We start from the raw sequence: 20,426 nt of genomic DNA on the forward strand, positions 1-20,426 counted from the left end.
TTCTATTTTGTGGATTGCCCATCATCTCAGTTCATGAGATCACAGTGCCTGGCTTTTTACTTGGAAAGGTGAGGAACAGGAGGAGGAGTGACAGAGCACAGGTGACCATGCTGTGCTGCAAGGTGGCCTGCAGGCCTGTCAGGTGAGAATTGCATTTCCTTTCCCTGTCAGAATTTGACCCTGAATCTCATCTTGTTCATGATGAAGCAGGGGACTAAACAATGACAGAGTAGTTTTCTTCCTTTTTTTTTTTTTTTTTGGAGAAAATAAGTGTATATTTCTACTTGTCAGAAATGTAGGTAAAGCTGAAAAATACATAATAAATGATGCTCTAAATGTAAAAAAAAAATAATTAAACAGCAACTAAAAAGAGCCCAAGCTTTATTTTAATCTCTTGGCAATTTTTCTAGCTAATGTTATTATTCTTCTGCGTCCTGTAATTTATAAATATCTGGAATCACCATCAGTCACAACACTACAACACCATTCATGAGCTCCCATGAGGATACTCATGTGAGGGTGGAAAGTGAGGCAAGAAGTTCACATGGAGCTTCTGTCTCTGCTCATACCTCCTGGGGAAACAGGTGAGGAGAGATGTGTTGAGAAGGATGATGTAAAAGGAATCTTGATGCCCTGGCTTCTTCTCTCCTGCTGCCACAGGGACAGCCTTGAAGCAGTATTGATTCTGTGTCTTTGCACATTGCAAAGGTTTCTGCCAGCACCCCCAGAGGCATTTCTGACTGGTTTTCTTCTTGGTTCCTATGTTTAAGAGCTGACAGACAAGTGCTTTGTGGGCTGATGGGCTGCCCTTCACACCAGGGTCTCACAGCTGTACTGTCAGACGTGGTAAACACATAAATGACAATGTAGCCGAGACCACCCCTGGTTCATTTGTCCTTGCTCCTGGCTACAGAAATTAAAGAAACAGCTGCATGAAGTCAAGAAATAGTTGGAAATACTCTGAACATGAGGGAAATAGTTTTCAATAGAGGTGAGGCGTCTTACCATATCTATTAAAAGTGTTCCAGGGCACAGAAAGCCATCCTTCAGTGAAATCACTCAGCTGGAGACGAGTGCCAGAATGGTCTGCTCTAAAGTGAACTCTTGTTGGCCACATCAGATTGAACCTGATACTCTTCTCAGAAATGAGCAACCTCTTCTCTGCAACAGAGTAAATATTGACAGGAATTTCTCAGTCACACCATTCCCTGGATATTATTGTTTTAAGAGCAGAGTTTGCCCAGGAGGAAAATTTGGCCCATCACAGGCTATAAAGTGCATCTTCACAACAGCTCATTTTTGACTCTTTGAGACAGTGATTAAGCTAAGCAAATTCCATGGTGTAACTATCAATTTGTTTCGTTTAATTGCACATTTTGGTGTTGTTGTAGGGCGTCAGTGTCCACAGTGCTGGAGCTGGTTGCTCGCCTGAATAGTGACCAAGGAAGTTTTGGCTATGCAGTGTGGAGCCCTGATTTTTTCTTTTGCAAGTAAGTTGAACACAGCCCAGATCAGCAAAAAACCAACCAGTTGGACACCTCCCCCTCCCAGAATGGATGGAGTCACTTTGAAGTCATTAAAATTGCAAAGATTTAGTCTATCTCCTTTTGAATTTCCAACCTCTGTAGATGCTAAGATTTCCATCACAGAAAGGACATCTAGAAATTAATTGCTTTAATGTGCAAGCAGAGAGTCAAACTGCTAGCTCATCCAGCTATGGTTTCTCTATACACCTGCAGCTTTTGTAGGGGTCTAAGACTCATCAGTCTGATAGACTACACACTGCTGCATTACCATTCTGACCTCCCTCCCACTGAAACACAGTGCAATTTTTATGCCTGTATAGAGACTACATTTATATCCAGATTAATTTGGCCTTGTCTTCTCTCTGCTCGAGGAGTGTGTGCTCATAGGTGCATACACAGGTATGTATGTGCGTTTAGACTGTTAGGTTAGGATTATCTAGGACTGGGCTGCTCTACCCTGTCTGCTTTTTACCTAATAGGTGATACAACAGAAAGTCATGATGTATTTGGGCAATTTGGATTCCCAGTAGACTGTAGTCTCCCTTCTGGATCTGAAAATCCGTGGCAGCCCATCCGGCTCAGGAGTGTGTTTATACTGTGGGGAAATACCAAAGCACAGCACTTTAAACCAAGGAATGCACCTCTCTCTTGCACAGATTATCACGGAGATCTTACATTTCCTTCTTTCCCTGATCTAAAAATAAGCATGGCAACATACACACAGTTTCTGTGCCCCATCTTGGCCCCTTTCCATTATGCCTGAGGGCTTGTCTGCACCTGGTAATTCACTGAAATAGCAACTCTGGATAATGACACTGGCTTTATATCCATATATCTATCTAAAAGCAAAAACAGAACAAAAAACCATTGCATGGCTTCTGCCTGGATACACAAGCAGATCAAAAGGGCCAGTTATCCATACCACTTGCCTAAAAGCTTCTTTCACACATATTGTGAGTGACCTCCTGCAATGGAAAGCTCCAGACAGAACCATTTTTTTCCTAGCACTCCAGCAGTTGTCATTTCTGGGCAGCAGTAGATAAACTGTAGTGAATATACAACGGGACATTTTCCTTTTGTGATTCTTTTGAGATTACTGGATAGTATTTTAGTATTTTCCCTCCAGTACATCTGAGTTTTCCTTAATCACCTCATTACTATAGCCTTCTTTTTACAGGCAGGCATAAACTAGCAAGAAAATATGTCCGGTTTCAAGCTGTCTGCAATCAGCATGGCATTTTGAGAGAAGATCCAGGGTTTTTGAGACAAATAATTATCTGTGATTCATCTCTGTGATTTTAATAGGCCAAAATTACACCCAAGGATGAAAACTCTGTTAAGAATTAGGGTACTTGAGACTAAGATCTATATTTTCCACTGTGAGTTCCACTTTGACATTTAAAATATTTTTACACTGGCTTATATGAGTGAGATAGTGAGTCCCTTGGAGAAGTAAAATGATACAGATAATTTGGTTTAACTTTTTTACAAGAGGAGTTGCTCATGTGTTTTCTCTGTTTCCTTGGATACTAGAGATTTCATGTCACAGTTCAGCCACACATACATTTTCTATTCCATTACAGCACCTGGAATATGCATGAAAAATCCCCATAGATTGTTAAGACATGAACAAGGCTTCAGGAGTAACTTCAAGCAGGAACATGCTCATCAGGGTCAGACAGAAGTGGACAGGGAAAGCAAAAAGCTCATCATCTGCATAGGCTTCTTAGTGCTGCTCTTGCTTTTCTAAGAAGTCAGGACTTGCATGGCAATATTCTCTTCCCATTTTGAGGCTGAAGTTGCTTTTGGCATTAATCTGATTAAGCTCAAAAGATAATTAATTAGACTATATGCATAATTTGGACTGAAGGCTAACCCAGTGCATTTCAAAACCAATTTTCATAAGTATTTACACAATCATAAGTGTGTCACACCAATCAGAACCTCCAGCCTTAAAACTAAACTTAGGTATGCAGAATTATTTACTAATCTTACGAACCATTTCACAGAGAAATTCAAATTATTTCCATTTACTTAAGAATGTTTGCGTAGCATCTTCAAGTATTTTGCAAGTTATAAATATTTTCACAGAAAAGGACAGCTTACTGTCTAGCTCCAAAGGTATTGATATTGTTAACAGAAAAGCTGGTTTGAATAGTCTTATAAAATACGACCAGACAACTTTTAATGAGACTTCTTTAGTTTGGATAAAAGGGTATGGAAGACCTGGAAAAACGTGGTAAGTTATTCTAATTTTAGGTGGTGTGCGGTTTTTCTTGTTTGTTTAGCAGATGGACTTTTCCCATCAATGTATTAAGTTATTTTGAAAATCCAAACTTTTATCATTTACATTAAAAAGCCCCTTTTATCATTTACAATGTATTAAAGCAGTGAGTGATTCAAGTTTACTGTTTTTTGTGAACACCTACCTCTTGTGATTGTCTTGTTTATTTCAGTCAGTGTTGTTGAGGTATTGTGTTGGAAGGGCCCATGAAAATTAACCACCACCTTCAAATCACTCAGTATTCTACAGTGAATCAAGTTGGGGTTTTTCTAAGATTTTTTTTTTTTTTGATAGTGAGTATAGTTGAGTTCTGCCCCATTTCCAGTCTGAAGAGTCTTAAATTGTTCATATTTTTATCACAGGAAAGCTGTCCTCTAGCTTCATAAATATCACTTTTTTTTCCCTAGAACTTCTCAATTCTTTGACTTTCTTAGCTATTTCAAACAAGATATGGTGTCCAAGGTGAAATGATATCATAGCTAAACATACAGTGCCATAACGGCATTCACTGCCCAGTCCTTTACCATTTTATGAACAATTTGCCTCTTTCTTCCATTTCTTCCAATATTCCTTGCAGAGCAATCTGGCAGATTTGGAACCACTTTGCAATGGCAGTATCTGCCTGATGGAGAAAAAGAATCAGTATGAACCAAGCCAGTGTGGTGGTGGGCACTGGCAAAACTTCCTACCTGGATTCCCAGACATGTCCTTGCCCATGATGTAGGAAGGTGAACTGGCAGGAACTTAACATCCACTAGGGCAGGTCTGCTGTTTCCAAAAGGCATCAAGGGATATTAATACCCCAAGGCTTGTGGTGTAGTAATATTCTAGAATTGCATTGAAATCACTTTTTAACTAGTCTTGCAAAATTTCTTTTTATTGCATATACCACAGTAGAAATCTTAGCAAGGATGATGTCCCCTGCCGCAAAAGAAGACTGCAAACTTGTGGTTAGAGAGGGTTTCTGCATTGTGAAGGCTCTTTGAAGGTAGGATCATTAACTCCAATTCCCTCCCAGGAGAGTGGCTTGCTTCATGACTAATACTCAGCACAGTTAAGTGGCACAGCTAGAGTTCTTGGCAAAGCAACATATGGTGTTTTTTTGAGCGTTGTAGATACTTCATTGCATATGTTTCCCACTCTGTTACCTCACGACACTGCAGGGCACTGCTCGTCTCTGTTTATTATTGCTGTGTTAGTCCTTTAGATCTATGTCTTCAAATGTTAATTATTTAGAATATAGACAGCAGAAATTCGTAATACAAGGACAGATACAAACACACCTTTTTGGGCATTTCTTGTAGTTGAGACTCCAAATTGTGCACTCTTTCTGATGACAGACGCTGTCTCTTCTTTCCATCATATTGCGCACTCACAAGCTGGGGACTCTTTGTACAAAGCACCAAGGCCTTGGGTTTATGCCAGCTAGAAACTCAATACACTGTTTGACTGCTCGCCTGTGTTCTTTGGAACAACAGCATTTTCATTTGCACAAGTAGCCTTTACATAAATAAGCTTGGTTCAGAGGCAGGCAGAAAGATACATAGGCACACACAGCAATAAAGCCCGGCCACAGCAAGCGGAACATAGAGTTAGTACACTGTGTTTTTTCCAGGGAACTCTCTGGAAAAACCATTGTGATGTTTTCTGCAGAGTCTAAAGAGAAAGTCCCAGAACAATCCTTCTGAGTCACTAGTTTCCATTTGCACAAAGCTGGTCTTAAATGAAATGATAGAGGAGCAAATAATGATTAAACCAGAAAAGATACAAAACCTATCAGATTAAATTAAACAATAGCCAGTTTCGGATGGAAAATGCCTCCTGCCAGTCTGCTAAAAAATGCAGAGGTGAAATTGGATTACTTATTACTCAAGCTCTCTGCTACAACCTATTTTCTTACATATTGCAGCCAGGTCAATTAAAAGTATTAGGACAGATATATGAGGCTAAAGGAGAAATTGCCTGCCTTGTTTTATCTGAAAATCTCATCTGAAATCATATCTAATTAGGATAATTGTAGCTCTAAGATCTATGAATTGTACAGGTAGAGAATATGGATTACACGTTGCCTATATGAGATGCATGTTGTAGAGAGGTGAAGCACTGGAACAGGGTGCCCAGAAAAGCTGTGAGTACCTCATGCCTGGAATTGTTCAAAGACAGGTTGGATGGAACTTGGAGCAGCCTGTTCTAGTGGCAAGTGTCACTATCATGTCTGTGTTGAAGAAAATTGTCTTTAAGGTCTCTTCTGATACAAACCATTCTATGCTACTGTGGTAAGTTGTCCATATTCACAGGACTGATGCTAGAGTGAAATTGAATGCTTCAGAGAGGGTCTATGGGGGCAAATTGCACTCACCTGCACTGCTGAGAATGGAGCAGCTTTCTTCACCGAAGAAGGTAGGTGGCTGTAACACTGATTCTCTTCCCAAAAATGTGTCCCATTTATTTCTTGAGAATACACTAAGGAACAAAGAAGGAGGATTTTTTTACTAGGGACTTCTTGAATTTCTAATTTTTCTGTCCTTGGTACATTTAAGAGAGCAGCTTGTCATATAAACCAAACAGGAATCTGCAGCAGCAATATTAATGTTAAGACTCATCCTGCCCTAGGGAAAAATGAGGACCTTTGATTTTTTTCAGTAGGCCAAACCACTGAAAAGTGATTAATCCCCAATAATAAATCTGGCATGAAAAATATAAATACATGTAGGGCACCACTCTGCGCTGTGGCTGCTCTGCCCTGGCTCAGCAGTGTCACCCACAGCAGCAATGTGGCACCCCCAGCCAAAGAGCTCATCACTGCTTTGCAGCTCATCATTCTTGCTCCCTTCTTGTACTTCTTCCCAGAAGCCTTCAAGCTGCTGAAATGGTCCCCAGATGGCCCTGCTACCATCCATCATGGACAGAGACTGTCAGTCTGATCTACACTGTGGGTGGGGTGTGACCTACCCCAAAATGAGTAGAAAGCAAAAAAGTAGTCCAGCATAATTTTGATCGCTGGGTTTTGCAATGTGTATCCGGGGCAGAAAACCTTTAGACAGTTTTGGGAGAGCACAGAAAACCCTTCTGATGACCTTTGAGAAGTCAGGATGGTGACTGTCTTGAGTCCTAAGGCCCAGTGGCAGTGCCATGAAAGGAGCTGAGGTTCTTGCCTAAACCCTGTAAGGGACTGGCTGGATGTGACTCCAACTCCATAGAAATCCAGGAGATTTTCTCTTCTGATCACTCATCAATTTTCACTTCTGATCACTCCTGATCACAAGTCATCTCTTCTGATGACTTTTAAATCCCACAGGATAAAATACAGCAAGCAAACACTCACAAGTGAGGTAAACTGAAAAAAAATTAAAAGTTACACATTGCACTGGATCATCCAGCCACATACTGACATCTGTGAATGTCAAATAATAAAACAGCTGAAGAAAACAGATGAAGAGCAAATCAGAGCCAGCTAAATCAAATGGCACCAAATTCAGTAAAATAGTGCTACTGTGGGTTCAAGATAAAACTGACCTGTAACTTTTGACTGCTCAAAGAACCCCATACAGGCCTATTCCATCCACACTGCTGACTTTCTTTCCAACAACCACTTTTTTTTTTAAATTTCGAAGCATAGAAAATGCATAATCTTAGTCATGACAGTATGGGTTTCTGGAGTTTTTCTTTATTTATGTTTGCAATGGTTTGTGAGTTTAAAAAATACCATATCTCTTAATTTGGGTTTGATGTGGATTCTGTAAGGTCACCACACAAGAAATAAAATGTAGATAATTTATTTTGCTTTAAGCTGATACCCAGTAACTAACTCACGTTCCCTGATAATTGACTGCAGTTCATTTTCTGCTTGGGCAACATTTTATGTCAACCATTTATTTCACTCACAAGATAATCTTGGTAAATGATGTGATATGATCAAAGAAAGGTAAATTGAGCAATGATGCTTGTGGGTGCACATTCTAACTGATGTTAAAACTGATGTTTTGGTATTGACACAAAGCTTATTTTCTGCAAATCCAGGCTTTGTAGCCTAATAATATTTCATCCTCTCACCTGACAAATTCCAGGACTTTGTTCTGTGTCCTGCCTTTTATACGCATGAAAAAGGAATGTATATGTGATATAAACAAAATCAGGAATCAAGTCAAGAGCATCTTCATTTGGACCACATGTTCCCCCATATTTTCGCTTCAGATTAGGAAGCTTAGAGTAGCAGCTCTGCAGGGAGCATATTGGTTAGCTGTAGGTATTCCTGTCTTAGACCATAAATGCATCTATGGTTTACAAAATATCAGGAGTTGGAATATTACTCTGTAACAATAATGCCATAGTCCTAATAACGCTACCATATTGAGAACAATAATACCACATAATGATAGTTATGCCACAAAATTAACAGATGCTGGAAAAAATCAATACAAAACTGGATCCCCATGAAAGTGGGACTGACACTGCCTGGATATTTAACTCATATTTGCACACATATACTCATTCCATGTGGGTTTTCCTAGCTGGTCTGTTTGTTCTGTTAACACCATGACTGACCTTTTCATTCTCATTTAAATCAAACTCCCATCATTCACCCCTAACAGCTCCCTCTTTAACAAAGCCCTCACAACCACAAAAAAGCCCCTTGAACCTGACCATGAGCTTTAAACAATTCACCAGCCCATCCCTCTTAAGAATCCCCCTAATCCGTCTTTTAGTATTATTTCCTGCCCTGCTACTTCCCACAACACCAATGACAATCAGAGAACTGCCAAACACCTTTCCACCCTCCAACTATAATTCTTCCACTTAATTACAAAACAGCAATGATCCACTAAACAAGGGAAGACACAAATGATTTTTAATGCTAACATCACTAATAACACTCCTACAGATAATTAATCTTCTAGGCCAACTAGAGTGTACATTCACCCCCAGCAATCAATCGCATTTGCCTGTTAAATATTTTGTTGTCAAAGTCTACAGCTCTGTGGTGCACAAGTCACTGCAAGACTCTTTCCATGAGACTTCTACTTTTGCCAGATGAGAGCATCAGCCTTTCAATCCAGCCCAAGCCACACTCATCAACTCCTACACTGTTTTGGTAAAAGTCCCATTCTGGACGGAGGTGTGAGAAAACACACAAAAACTGAATACGTGTTTTGGATTTTATCTTGTGGCAAATGCCCATGGTTTCCCCATTAGCCAAGGATGTTTCCTTTCTTGGAAAATGGTTTTTAGTTCTTCACTTTTAATGTGCAAAATAAATATATCTAGCAATGAGTAAATATATAGTCACGCTGGGTAGGCCCGTGAAATGTTGTCAGTAGTGATGTAAGCCTGTTCAGAACAGGTATAGGCAACATTTCAGGGCAGTTCCTACCAACTTCTCTCATGGGCATGACCTGTGGGCTCTCAGAGGTAAATTGTGCACTGCCAGCCCTCTACCACCATGCAGTCACAACCTTTGTGCACAGCAGTCAGCCTGCACCTACAGCTTCACTGCCATTTCCAAAATGCCAGAAGCTGATGACTGAGGAAATTTCAGAACTGATGACTTCTTTCTACCTCTGTGACTTCTTTCCATGGCAGGCAGTAATTTCATGGTACTTACATAGTATTAAAGGTGTATTGGAAACACAATGTGTATGTCTTCTATTTTAAGTAATAAGATGATGATCTTTTATTATCAAAGAGATATTCCAGCACAGTCTGGAGCCTCACAGGCAGCTCGAACAGGTGAGACTGTGTCTGTAGCACTCTTGGCTTGCCTATGTGTCATTTCAAATCTGTGTCATGAAAATGCCCTTCTGAAGAAGTGTCAACATCAGAAATGTTGCAAGAGTAAGGTTCTATCGTGGTTATACTCCTATCAATTGCAGAGTTACTGGTAGGTGGTTTTAGGTTCATTTTTATGTGCCCTCCCAACAAAAACAGGACAGAACTGCATGCTGCTTTACATTTAGGTCCAGGTATCTGAAGGTAAACTTCATTTATATATGTGTTGTCTTCTCCTGTTCTAATAAAGGGGATATCTAAACACTTTTTATGAAGAAGTGAAATTCTCTAAGATAAAAAGTATCATGCATGATCAGGAAAGAAATGACCATAATAATATTCATTTGCATTTGCAAATATCTTTCGTTTCAAGTGGCTTTACAAACCCTGGCTTTTGTTCAGGCTTAGTCTTTGTGGGGGCAGGTCTAAAGCTCATACACATATTTGCAGTAAGGCCCCATGAATTTATTTGCACAGAATATGCAAAATCACAGGTACATTTAGTGAGCAGTGAAGTCACAACTCTGTAAAGGAAAGCCTCCTATGAGAAAGAAGGGATTATAGTACTATTGTTATTTGTCAAAGTAATGTTTTCAAACACTTCCCAGCTATCACTTCCACCCAAGGCTCTGTCTCAGTAAAGCCATGAAAGCACCATCCCTGAGTACAGAGGATGTTGGATCAGGCCCTCCTGTTTATTCTCCCATATCACGACATTCAAAGCACCGCTTAAGTAGCTTGTTTTGTCTCATTGACATGGCATCTGCCTATATAATCACTAGCTCTCTCTGTGGCAGCTGTCTATTAACTCCCCAGAACATTAAACTAGCTCTAATTAATCAGAAAGAAAGTAAAACTAGTGTAACACTTCAGTCTTCAGCAGCTGGTCTTTAAATAGGATTCCTGGCAGATCCGTGTTTGTCTGTAGCACATTCTGCTGCAGATGTACTGCTGTAGGTAGAAGAGCCCTTTATTGCACAGCTTCTTGCTGGATCTACTAGAGGCAACAGGAGAACACAAGCCAGAAAAGCTGCTGATTTAATCAGTTAGCCCACCACATGGAGAAGATACTGGTAGACAAGAAAAGTTGAATATATACCCCAAAATTAAAACCCTGATATTGCTTGGTCAAGCAATACTAGGCACATTTTCAGCTTCCTAAGCTAGCAGAAAGATCGACCTGAAGTAAATAATTTTATGTCTGTTGTGAACTGCACTCAATCAAAAGAAATAAAAACTATCCATGTTAAATTAATGACCCTTTTTAATTGCCATATGAAATTTATATTTTACTTAGGAGCATCAGGTCTTTCCTTTAACGTCTAACAGGTTTGGCCTCTGGTGGCAAACCAAAATAGAAAAAAATACAAACAGGTAAGATAAAAGCTAAATCTTTTGCTGTTAGAGAAATCAAAAAGACAAATTTAGAAGATATCATTCATAGCAATAGCTATCTGATGCAGAGAACAACAATGGAGTCCTTTTCTGCAAATATCAGTCAGATGCCTGATGGGGCCCCTGGCAAACATGCACTTGGGAGGCGTGCAGTCTGTCCATCAGCTTTGGAAGCTATTTTGGGACAGCCATGTGTCTCCAGGTGGTCATCATCCCAAGAGCAGATTTTCACTGGAACTGCAACATTTCAGCTCTTCAGTAGGCTCTGGATTTGTCTCAGTGTGAGCTTCCAGGACATGGTGGGCACCCTGCAGCAGGGTTATTCCCCTGTGAGCTGCGGCTGTGGTTTACCAACAGCTTCTGCTTTTCTTGTTTTCCTCCCAGGCTGCCCCTCAGAGGCTCATTCACCACCACTGAGAATTTGGCACACACAAAAGCAGAAGGCAGGTCTTGTCTTCTCCTATGAAAGGCCTTCTGTGACCCTAATTTCATGTTCATTGGGACAATAACATCTGGTGTTGACTCATTTAATGTATCCAGCATTTTAGTGTATGTTTAAATTTATATTAGTGTACCTTCAAACTGCAAGAGTAAAAAGAAAACCTGGAAAAGAGAGCTCTATATATTTATTCAGATAATTTGCTCTAGCATTGTGATGTTTGATGCACTTTAGACCCGACATTATAGCAACATATTGATTTTTGTCCAGGTGAAAGGGTGCTAACATTTTTCTGCGAGATAAATTTCTTGAACACCTTTAATGTACTGATGAAAGGCCAGAAAAATGAAGATGCCCTTAGGACTAAAGGAACAGACAGCTTGGATAGCCGGTTTAATGTTTCTCTTTCAGATTCACATTGTAATAGTCCAGGTGTTACATTCTTGCTTGTCCACAGACAGAATTTTACAATGCATTTAGAAATCAAACTTTTACTGTTTCCATCAAGAGTCAGAGGCAGGAACATTTCTGGATTGTGCATAAAGCTTTCAAAAGGTGAGCATTCATTCTGCAGGACCAATTCAACATATTATCTGATTAATTTGTGTATGAAAATATATTTAAAAAATTATATATTTTTCTGTATCAACTTATTTTTGTTCCCCAAAAGACAGTTAAGACTTTTTCCCAGTTAAAATTTTTAATATTAATATTTGTATTGTATTGTATTGTATTGTATTGTATTGTATTCAAAGTATAAACATCAATAATCTCAGGTCTGAAATTATGAAGATAATTTAGGCAATTATGAAGATAACAGCAGTTAGTGCCTTAATCCAAAAAGCACCAAAAGTGTTTTCTGCCTCGTTGCTGGCTATGTCATTAATACTCTCAGACTAGGCAACTTTCTGGAGCAGTTCAGCAAGTAACGCATTAAATTGGTGATACTGGCCCACCTCTGGCTTTTAGACAATTGGCTTTTGCTCAGCAATTTCAAATGAAAATGATAACTGCTTTAAACCAGCTTTTGAATTACATGTACTGGGATTACTAATGCAAAGGCAAGAAATGTATCAATTTACTATTACTAGTTTTTTATAATCGGGGGAGCAGCTGATTTCGTCCATTTGACTTTGGAACAAAAAAGCCTAAGGAGGGTCTCTCCTCCATGGCACTGGTTTCTGTAGAAATGACAGCTATTATTTAAACCCAGATTAGCAGATTTTTTCAAAGGACTTGTGCATGACGGTGTGTCCAAATTGATTTAGAAATGGCATTTCTGTAGGGACAAGGTATTAATTGTTTAAAAAAAATTGATCCTCATACACTATTAGCACAGCACAGCATGTCTGAGACTCAGTGCACATTGTCTCCATTTCACAAGGAGATAGTGAACACTTCTATTTCAAGTCTCATATAAGATTTTACTTTCCAATAGACCTTAATCACTGTAATGTAATGTATTTCAATTTATTTATGTCTTACTCTAAGAAGCAAGCTAGTTCTGTAAAATAATGTAGCACACTGAAATGAGGGTCTATCTATAATGCACAGAGAGTCTTGTAAAGACAGAGGTTACTGCCACTATCTAGGCACATGCAGAGATACTGCAGGGAAGGATGCATTCTGAAACTCCAGATAAATACTTGACAAAAAAAACAGTGTAACAGTCTGTATTATTATTATTATCATCATCATTATTATATTTGTAATTTATTTTTTAAACAATCTATTACAGGAAATACATCTGAACATTCAAGGCATCCATCTCTGGGCACTCAGCAGTTGTGCCACCACAGCAGCTGTGTGCAGGGCTGTCCCAAGTCACGACAGCAAAAGAGAGCTGCACAGGCACTTTTCATGGCAAAGACGGAATGAAAATGTCCTCAGGACTGGAGCATGAGAGAAAATGGCATTTACTGTTTACACTTTTTGGTGAGTTCTGACAGCAGCTGCCATCTCAGGTGCATCCCACAGGAAACTTTCCACACATCAGAAGAAATGCTTATACACCTCGGGCCTAGTTCTGGAGTTTAGAGATTCTGTACAATTTAGTATTGCATTTTCTTTTGGATACAGTATTTCATGCAACATTTTTTGGTCAGATGGAGCCTAACTCAGAAAAAGGGCCTATGAAGAGACTTGGCCTGACTCACTAAAAAGCACACTATGATTGAAATGGTCAAAGCTTTACTATTATAAATGAAAAGCATCTGGAAGAATTTGATTATTATGTTTTGGATTAATATTAATTCCTGTGCATTAAGTCTCAGGAGTTGCACTGGGGTTGCACAAACACATGTAAATTCCCTTGCCTTTGTTTTTTTCTCTAACTGCTGATTGTGGTCCTACCAGTGATCTTTCTTTTCATTTCCTTGCTCTTCTGTGACCTTTACGAAGAACATTTCAACCTTTCTGGCAAACCAGACGTAGTAAACATTTTGAAGACATAGAGCTGTTAGACAAGGAATGATAGTTAAGTTCATTTTTGGAAGTGCTTAAAACCAGACCACATATACATGTTAGCAGGTTCCCACAGGAATGTGTCCTGAGGCTACCAATCAATATTGGCATTGGGATTGTGTTACATATTCCTCAGTACCTTGGAATCTGAGACCACAAACATTTGCTTTATGGGAGACTTACTAAACCATATCAAGTTATCTATGCATATACCTGGTTACAGGGTTTGGCATGTGGGTTAGGATTTGCCACCAACAGCGCTACATGTGGCAGGACAGAGCCGGCAGGCACAAGCTCAGTCTGAATGGGTGTTCTCCACAGCCAAGAAAACACTTTTACTTCCTGCAGTGCTAGAGAGGGCTCTGTCAGCATCCACCTTCTCATCCGCCCAAGTGTCATCTCATCGGATAAAAGCCAAGCTATGTAAAAGCTGCATGAAATGGAAGGGTTACAATACATTTCGGTCACTTCTCATTTGCATGTTCCTGGCCATAAATTGAAATATGAGACATAATAGTCAGATTTGAAAGGCGTTTCATTTTGATTTGGTGGCAGATTTTCTCACACTTTGTGCCTGTCCTTCCACCCTTGCAGGAACCTGCGCAAGTGCAAAACACGATCAGAGCAGCTGTGAAGTGAAACATAACCTGGCGGTCAGACACTCACGCCACACTGATTGCACCCAGAAGGAGACTGAGGACAGGATGGAAGGCAGATCCATAGATGCTGAACTGCAGGTAAACCATGTTCCCCATGGAGAGCTCATTGTCCCAGATCCCAAAGTCAGCCATTTCCAGGCATGTGGCCTCTTATTTTAGAACAAGATTTGACCCCTGGCTGTGGGCCCAGAGCTGGGGAATGGAAGAGACAACACATCAGCTCTTTGCCACCTGGGACATGGGTGTATTGGAAAAAACCTTCTGGCCCATTCATCTGGCTTTGGGAAATGACACAAAGTGACCTTTAATGCATAGCAGCATCTAGTGCCAGCAGCACAAAAGCAGAGTGTTAGAAGGACTGCTTTTTTGAAGAGGTAGTGAAATGCTAGTGTGTATGTGCTGATGTGTTAATAGAGGCCTCTGACACAAAGATCATGCTAAAGCCATGTATTTCATTGCAGCATAGGTCTCCAAGTGGGGGAACTCTTAAAATCACATTACACCAGCATTGTCAGAGCAGGAGCATGCCTTGGCTCATGTCCCTGAGTTCTAGCAAATGGTACTCATTTCAGTGCTCTGTGCATTGCTGTGAAAAAACTCCACCAGTTTGCAAACAAAAACCTGAAAACGTCAATAGAGGCAGAAAAAGAAAACACAAACAATTCCTCTTATGCACACTAGGGTCAGATAACTCACAGTATCTTGTCATAAACTTTTATTATCCTCAGCGTTGAAGGATACAATTGGGATACTAAAACTTCTCAGCAGAGTGGTATGTTCTGATTTTGTAATCTGACTAGCAGGAATGGTCAGGATCCAGATTTGGTCTCCCTAGAAGAAAGTACACTGGAAATAGCTCTTGACAGATGTCAGAGGGAGAGATGGTGTATCAGTCCTACCGGAGTTCTCCAATAAATAAAATGATGGGGGGAAAAAAGAAAAATGAGCTTTGCTTGGAAATGGAGAAAATTGCCTAAGAAGTTCTGTCAGAGCATATAACGTTTTACTTAATGGTGGAATTGCTCAGTGAAATAGTTTCCAAGGGGAATGATGAACTTGAGCCATGTTTTCCAGCATTATCATGTGCCAATCTAGAATATGCTTTCAAATGGACTATTGTTTGCTCAGGGGTTTAGCACCTCTCTTAACACAGCTTCAGCTAAATATCTGTATAGAATGTGTATCTGTATTTTCTTTGCTTTGTATAATAGTTATTATTTTTTTTATTTATGTGGCATTGACAGTGTGTATTCATTGATTTACAGAATTCTGCCTTCTGACAAGAGAAAAGTTCTGGAATCCAACTGTTCATTTTTGGTTCCCCATCCTGTGGGAACTGAAGTGACCACTCAGCCAGAAGGCAAGGAGGGGCATGGCAGTGGCAACAGAGGCTTTAAACAATCTTTTGTGCTGCCTGTGTGGAGCTCAGAAGTATCCTGTGAAGATTTATGTGGGAATTAGATCATGCCTGTGATTACTACCCATTGAACACAGGAAGAAGTGAAAACCTGTGGATGTAATTTTTAGCAATTCTACAGAAGCCTACACCAAAAATTACCAGTTTGGCATCTGGCTTTGTGAATATACTAATCTTACCAACATTAAAAGCACTTATAATTGCACCCTGACCTTTAGATTTTGGGACTTACACAGCTAAAATAATCTAATTATCCCAGGCTGTCTGCTGATGAATTATCCTTTCAAATTCTCCTATTAACAGTCTGTAACTATGAAATATACTGCACTACATATTTTTTTCCCAATCTGACAGAAAGTTCTATAACATATAGTAAAGCCTCTCACCTTTCTCATGCAGGCTATTTTCCCTCAGACACGTAATCATAGGAATTACTCTTTCATAAACACTTCATTAAAGGAAAAAAATCTCATTGTATGACTTAGAGCATTTCCTTATCAATGCCTAAGGCGTGGCTCAGCCTAGTACAAAGAGCTTGTTTGAGGAGAAATCAAGCACATGTCCCTCATTTTCTCTACAGTGCCCCACAGTGCTGTTTTTTTCCAACCAAATATACTTCTGGTCCTGTCAGGATTATCTAACTGAAGGCCACTGTGATATGCAGGCCTGCAGTCCATGTTAACTGGAGAAACACTCCACATATGTTTGCATGGTGGTTTTTTTTCTAAATCATGTATTCCAGACTCACTGCATCACTGCACCTCCATTGTGAGCTATTTCACTCCAGCCATCTCCAGCACTTTGCATATTTGATATCACACTATGCATGTGAAGATTTTCCTCACTTGTGGTACAGGTGATTGTGTTTTATATATTCTGATAGCCCATTCATTTTCATTGAAAACAGCTTGATATTTTGCAGTTCTGCCAAAAGACTGGAACTAATCAAAAGTGATCCATTTTCACTTTCTGCTTTAAAAGGAACAAAACTCTGGTATCTCAAGAAAAACAAAAAACACTAATAGGAAAGAATAAAAAATTCAAAAACTTAGTTACTAATCTCCATTTTGGCTGTGAGTTACTTACTAATTATATTGTTTTCAATCCCCGTTACCATGACCCGTATCTGACACTGAAGGTTTCAAACAGATGATTATAATGAATGTTCCTTGGATCTATTTTCACTTTTTTGGTAATTTCAAGCATTTTCTAGTTTCTCTCTGTTGCAGATAGGAATCAGTAATGCCTATGCAGATCCTTCTAAGGTACAGTAATTTCACAAATACAAGCCACACCATTTTGACCAAAATTTTTGCTCCCATACCAGAAATGCAGCTAATATTCAGGTGCGGCCAACATGTGAATAATTTTCTGACATTTTCAACCCCGGGAGTGCAAACCAAGTCAGTGCAAACTGCAAAGTCGAGCTCCTGCCAGTAAAACCCTGCATTTACGCGGTTGTTACAAATTGTTACTCTGTTGCGCGGCGGGTGGAGCTGCTCTGTGCGGGCAGCACAGGGGGTGGGGAAGGTGGGGCAGCTCTCTCCTACTTGGCTCCATGGCTCGGGGGGCTCCCGTCCCCGTGTGCCGCTGCAGCAGGATCAGGCAGGCTCCATCCCCGGCTCCCATCGCCGCCGCAGGTGCCGGCGGGCTCTGTGCCCCCCCTGCCGCTGCGGGGCAGCGCCGGGCCGGGGTGACCGAGCCCAGCAGTGGCGGCGGCTGGCCCCGAGCAGCCCCGCCGAGTGGCAGCGCCGAGCTGGGCCACCCAGCCCTGTCGGCAGGCCCGAGCCCTCATGGCCCGAGCTGAGCCAGTAAACCCCGCCCTGCCGCGGTTCTGTTACTAATTGGCAACTTTGCTGCATGCGGGTCCTCTCTGCGAACACAGAGCGGCTTATACTCGGGTGCGGTTTATTTATGGACAAAGAACGAAATGTTTGCCAACACCCGGCGATGCGGCTTATACTCAGTGCGGCTTTTATTCGTGAATTTACTGTAGTTATGCAGGAATAGCAATACAAAGAAAAAAAGTCTATGTCACTTCATGCTTCTTGTTGGCTAAATATGGAAGAAGAGAACATTGTCTTCAAACACATCTGCAAGTTCATCGACAAAGAGTATTTATCAGGTTCTTATTACAGTGTCAGCTTCCTGGGGCTATGCTAGGAGCCACAGGGTTGATGTCATGCCAAAAGGTATTCCTACAGGCACGGTGTTGTGGGAATGGCAGCAGACTCCCAGATCAGTCCCTGCATATGTAACAGGTGGTCTCTCCTTGCCCTGTTGCCTATCTGTTCTGTTTTAAGTTTTTCTACTGGATATCTTCTTGCTCTACTATTTTTCTATTGCTAAATACTATTTTAAAATCAAGGAAAATTACAAATTAAGACAAGAGCTTAAATGAAGGCCTTTAAGGCCTGCTGAGTTCTGTTTCCCACCTTGCTGCTTGTCAATGCTGCTCCTGTAGTATTTGGGATAGAAAAACCTATCCAAAACCTTATCAAAAGCATCAAGCCAACTCTTTCATAAAGCAACGTTTCTAATGACTTCACTGGGACATTATCAGGACAGAAATAAGGAATACTTATCCCATCATCACATGACTTTGAGAATGTATACTCCACGAGAGAGACCATGAAAGATCAAGGGAACGGACAATATATTGAGGGTCTTCACTAAATCCCTTCCTCTAAAATAGCGCCAAGATCCCATTTAACACCCACAAACTTTTACCATGTCTTTTGCTCAAACACTTACTTGACTTAATATTGGCACACACTGGCATATTCTTGCACATATACTGTCACATTTTTCAGCAAATTGTTCTGAGGCCAGGTATAAAATTAGAGGCAATATCTAATATGGTCTGGAAAGTGCTTCTCTCTGAGAAATGGGTGTTGGTCAAATAATACTCAGTGAATGTGAATAAAACCTGTTAGCAAACTGCTTGTTTTCATTGCAAGAGTAAATTCGTGAAAGCCACGAGGTTTAACTCTGTGCTACTGAAATCCAGAATAATCTGTGAAACTGGCATAGCCTTATGGTGCCATAAAAGTAGCAAATGTTGTCCCTATTTCAAGTTTATTTTTTAAGCTGAATTTGGACAATATTAGGGGGGATGTTTTTGCTGTAAATGGACTTTATGTTTTCCCATTTTAAATTATGAAGACATGTTAAGTAGCAGTGAATGTGACTTACACCATTCAGCCATATATCCAGAACACCAGAGATGAAAATTGTGGCTGTGATTGACATATGTGTGTTGCTGAGCTGGTTGTGCAGTTACAGTCCCAAGTCACACACATGCTCTTTCAGCTGCTTAAGCATAAGGACTTAGAGTAACTACAAAGAAAAAATATAGAAGTACTACACTCTAAATTGCACCTTCTAATTCTGATCACTAATTTAACCACTTAAGTCTCATAGCTACCATGCTACTCTCATAGCAAGCTGGTAGGGCCCAGAACTGAGAAAAACAAAAATAATCATAAAAGTTAATGGTTTTAATGTGCTCATTAGGAATGCAGTGCCAAAACTCTAGATCACTTCCAGCTGCAGCAATGCTAGGCCATACACTTGTGACAAGCTAGGTGATTCTCTTTATTTGTTTATATTTGCATTTGTGCACCAATATCCTTGCACTTGCATCCAGTACAGGTGATCTTTGCCAGCCAGCCACTTTCTGCAGGCACCCAGGAACCCCCTCTCTTTTCTGCAGCACATGCTTCCCTAGAGAACCTTCATCACATTGGTAATGCATCCTCATTTATTTGCTTTTGATGTGTTTGAGGTCTTCAGAGTGCTGCTGAGTGTGGCTTGAGTTTGTCAGATCTTGGCCTTTAGGTGACAGGAAGAAGAAAAGCTCCTAACAGCCCAAAGGAGGCAACCAGTTTTTTGCAGAAGCTGCAAAAAGGGCAACAAAAGGCCAAAAGAAAGTCAATCACACACGATAGCATTAATAACCAGCTGCAGAAAAGCAGTACAGGAGCTGATAAATTAAAACCTTGTGATGAAAAAGTGGCAGAGACAGCTGCTGAGTAAGGTCTTAAAGCCCCATCATGACTGATGTAGTAGTGTGACCTATACAGTCTGCCAGTTCCCAACACAAGCAGCTGCTAAGATTGTTGACTGAATGTACAAATGTGTACCAGGGACAGCATCCAACTTTTAGCTGTGTTGAGGTTTGGCCAAGACTAAAATCTTCTGTAATTTTGCCAGAGCACATTTCTGTCCTCTGCTTGCCAAGATCTAAGAAGAGTGGTATTTTGGAACACTGGGATGTGAACTTAGAACTAACACCTTCATCACATCCAGAATGATTTTCAAGAAAACCTTTGAGACTTAAGGCACATTTTGAATTGTTTGTATATTGACATGCCTGCTATCTCTTTCAAGTACAGTTGTGGGAAATATTTTCTCTTTCCTTTTATAACAGAAAAGGAAGACAAACAAGGAGATAATTACGAAAGAGGCAAGAATG

General features: G+C 40.3%; 1 long non-coding RNA gene across 1 annotated transcript; it reads left to right on the top strand.

Moving 5' to 3' along the window:
• Positions 1-13,164: 13,164 nt before the first annotated feature.
• On the top strand, positions 13,165-16,295 carry LOC117010482. Its single transcript, XR_004420684.1, has 3 exons — positions 13,165-13,345; positions 14,468-14,610; positions 15,798-16,295. It is a non-coding gene; the product is annotated as an uncharacterized LOC117010482 (long non-coding RNA).
• The last annotated feature ends 4,131 nt before the right edge of the window (positions 16,296-20,426 follow it).

Source organism: Catharus ustulatus, chromosome Z (assembly GCF_009819885.2).
Source record: "Catharus ustulatus isolate bCatUst1 chromosome Z, bCatUst1.pri.v2, whole genome shotgun sequence".
Classification (NCBI taxonomy): Eukaryota; Metazoa; Chordata; class Aves; order Passeriformes; family Turdidae; genus Catharus; species Catharus ustulatus.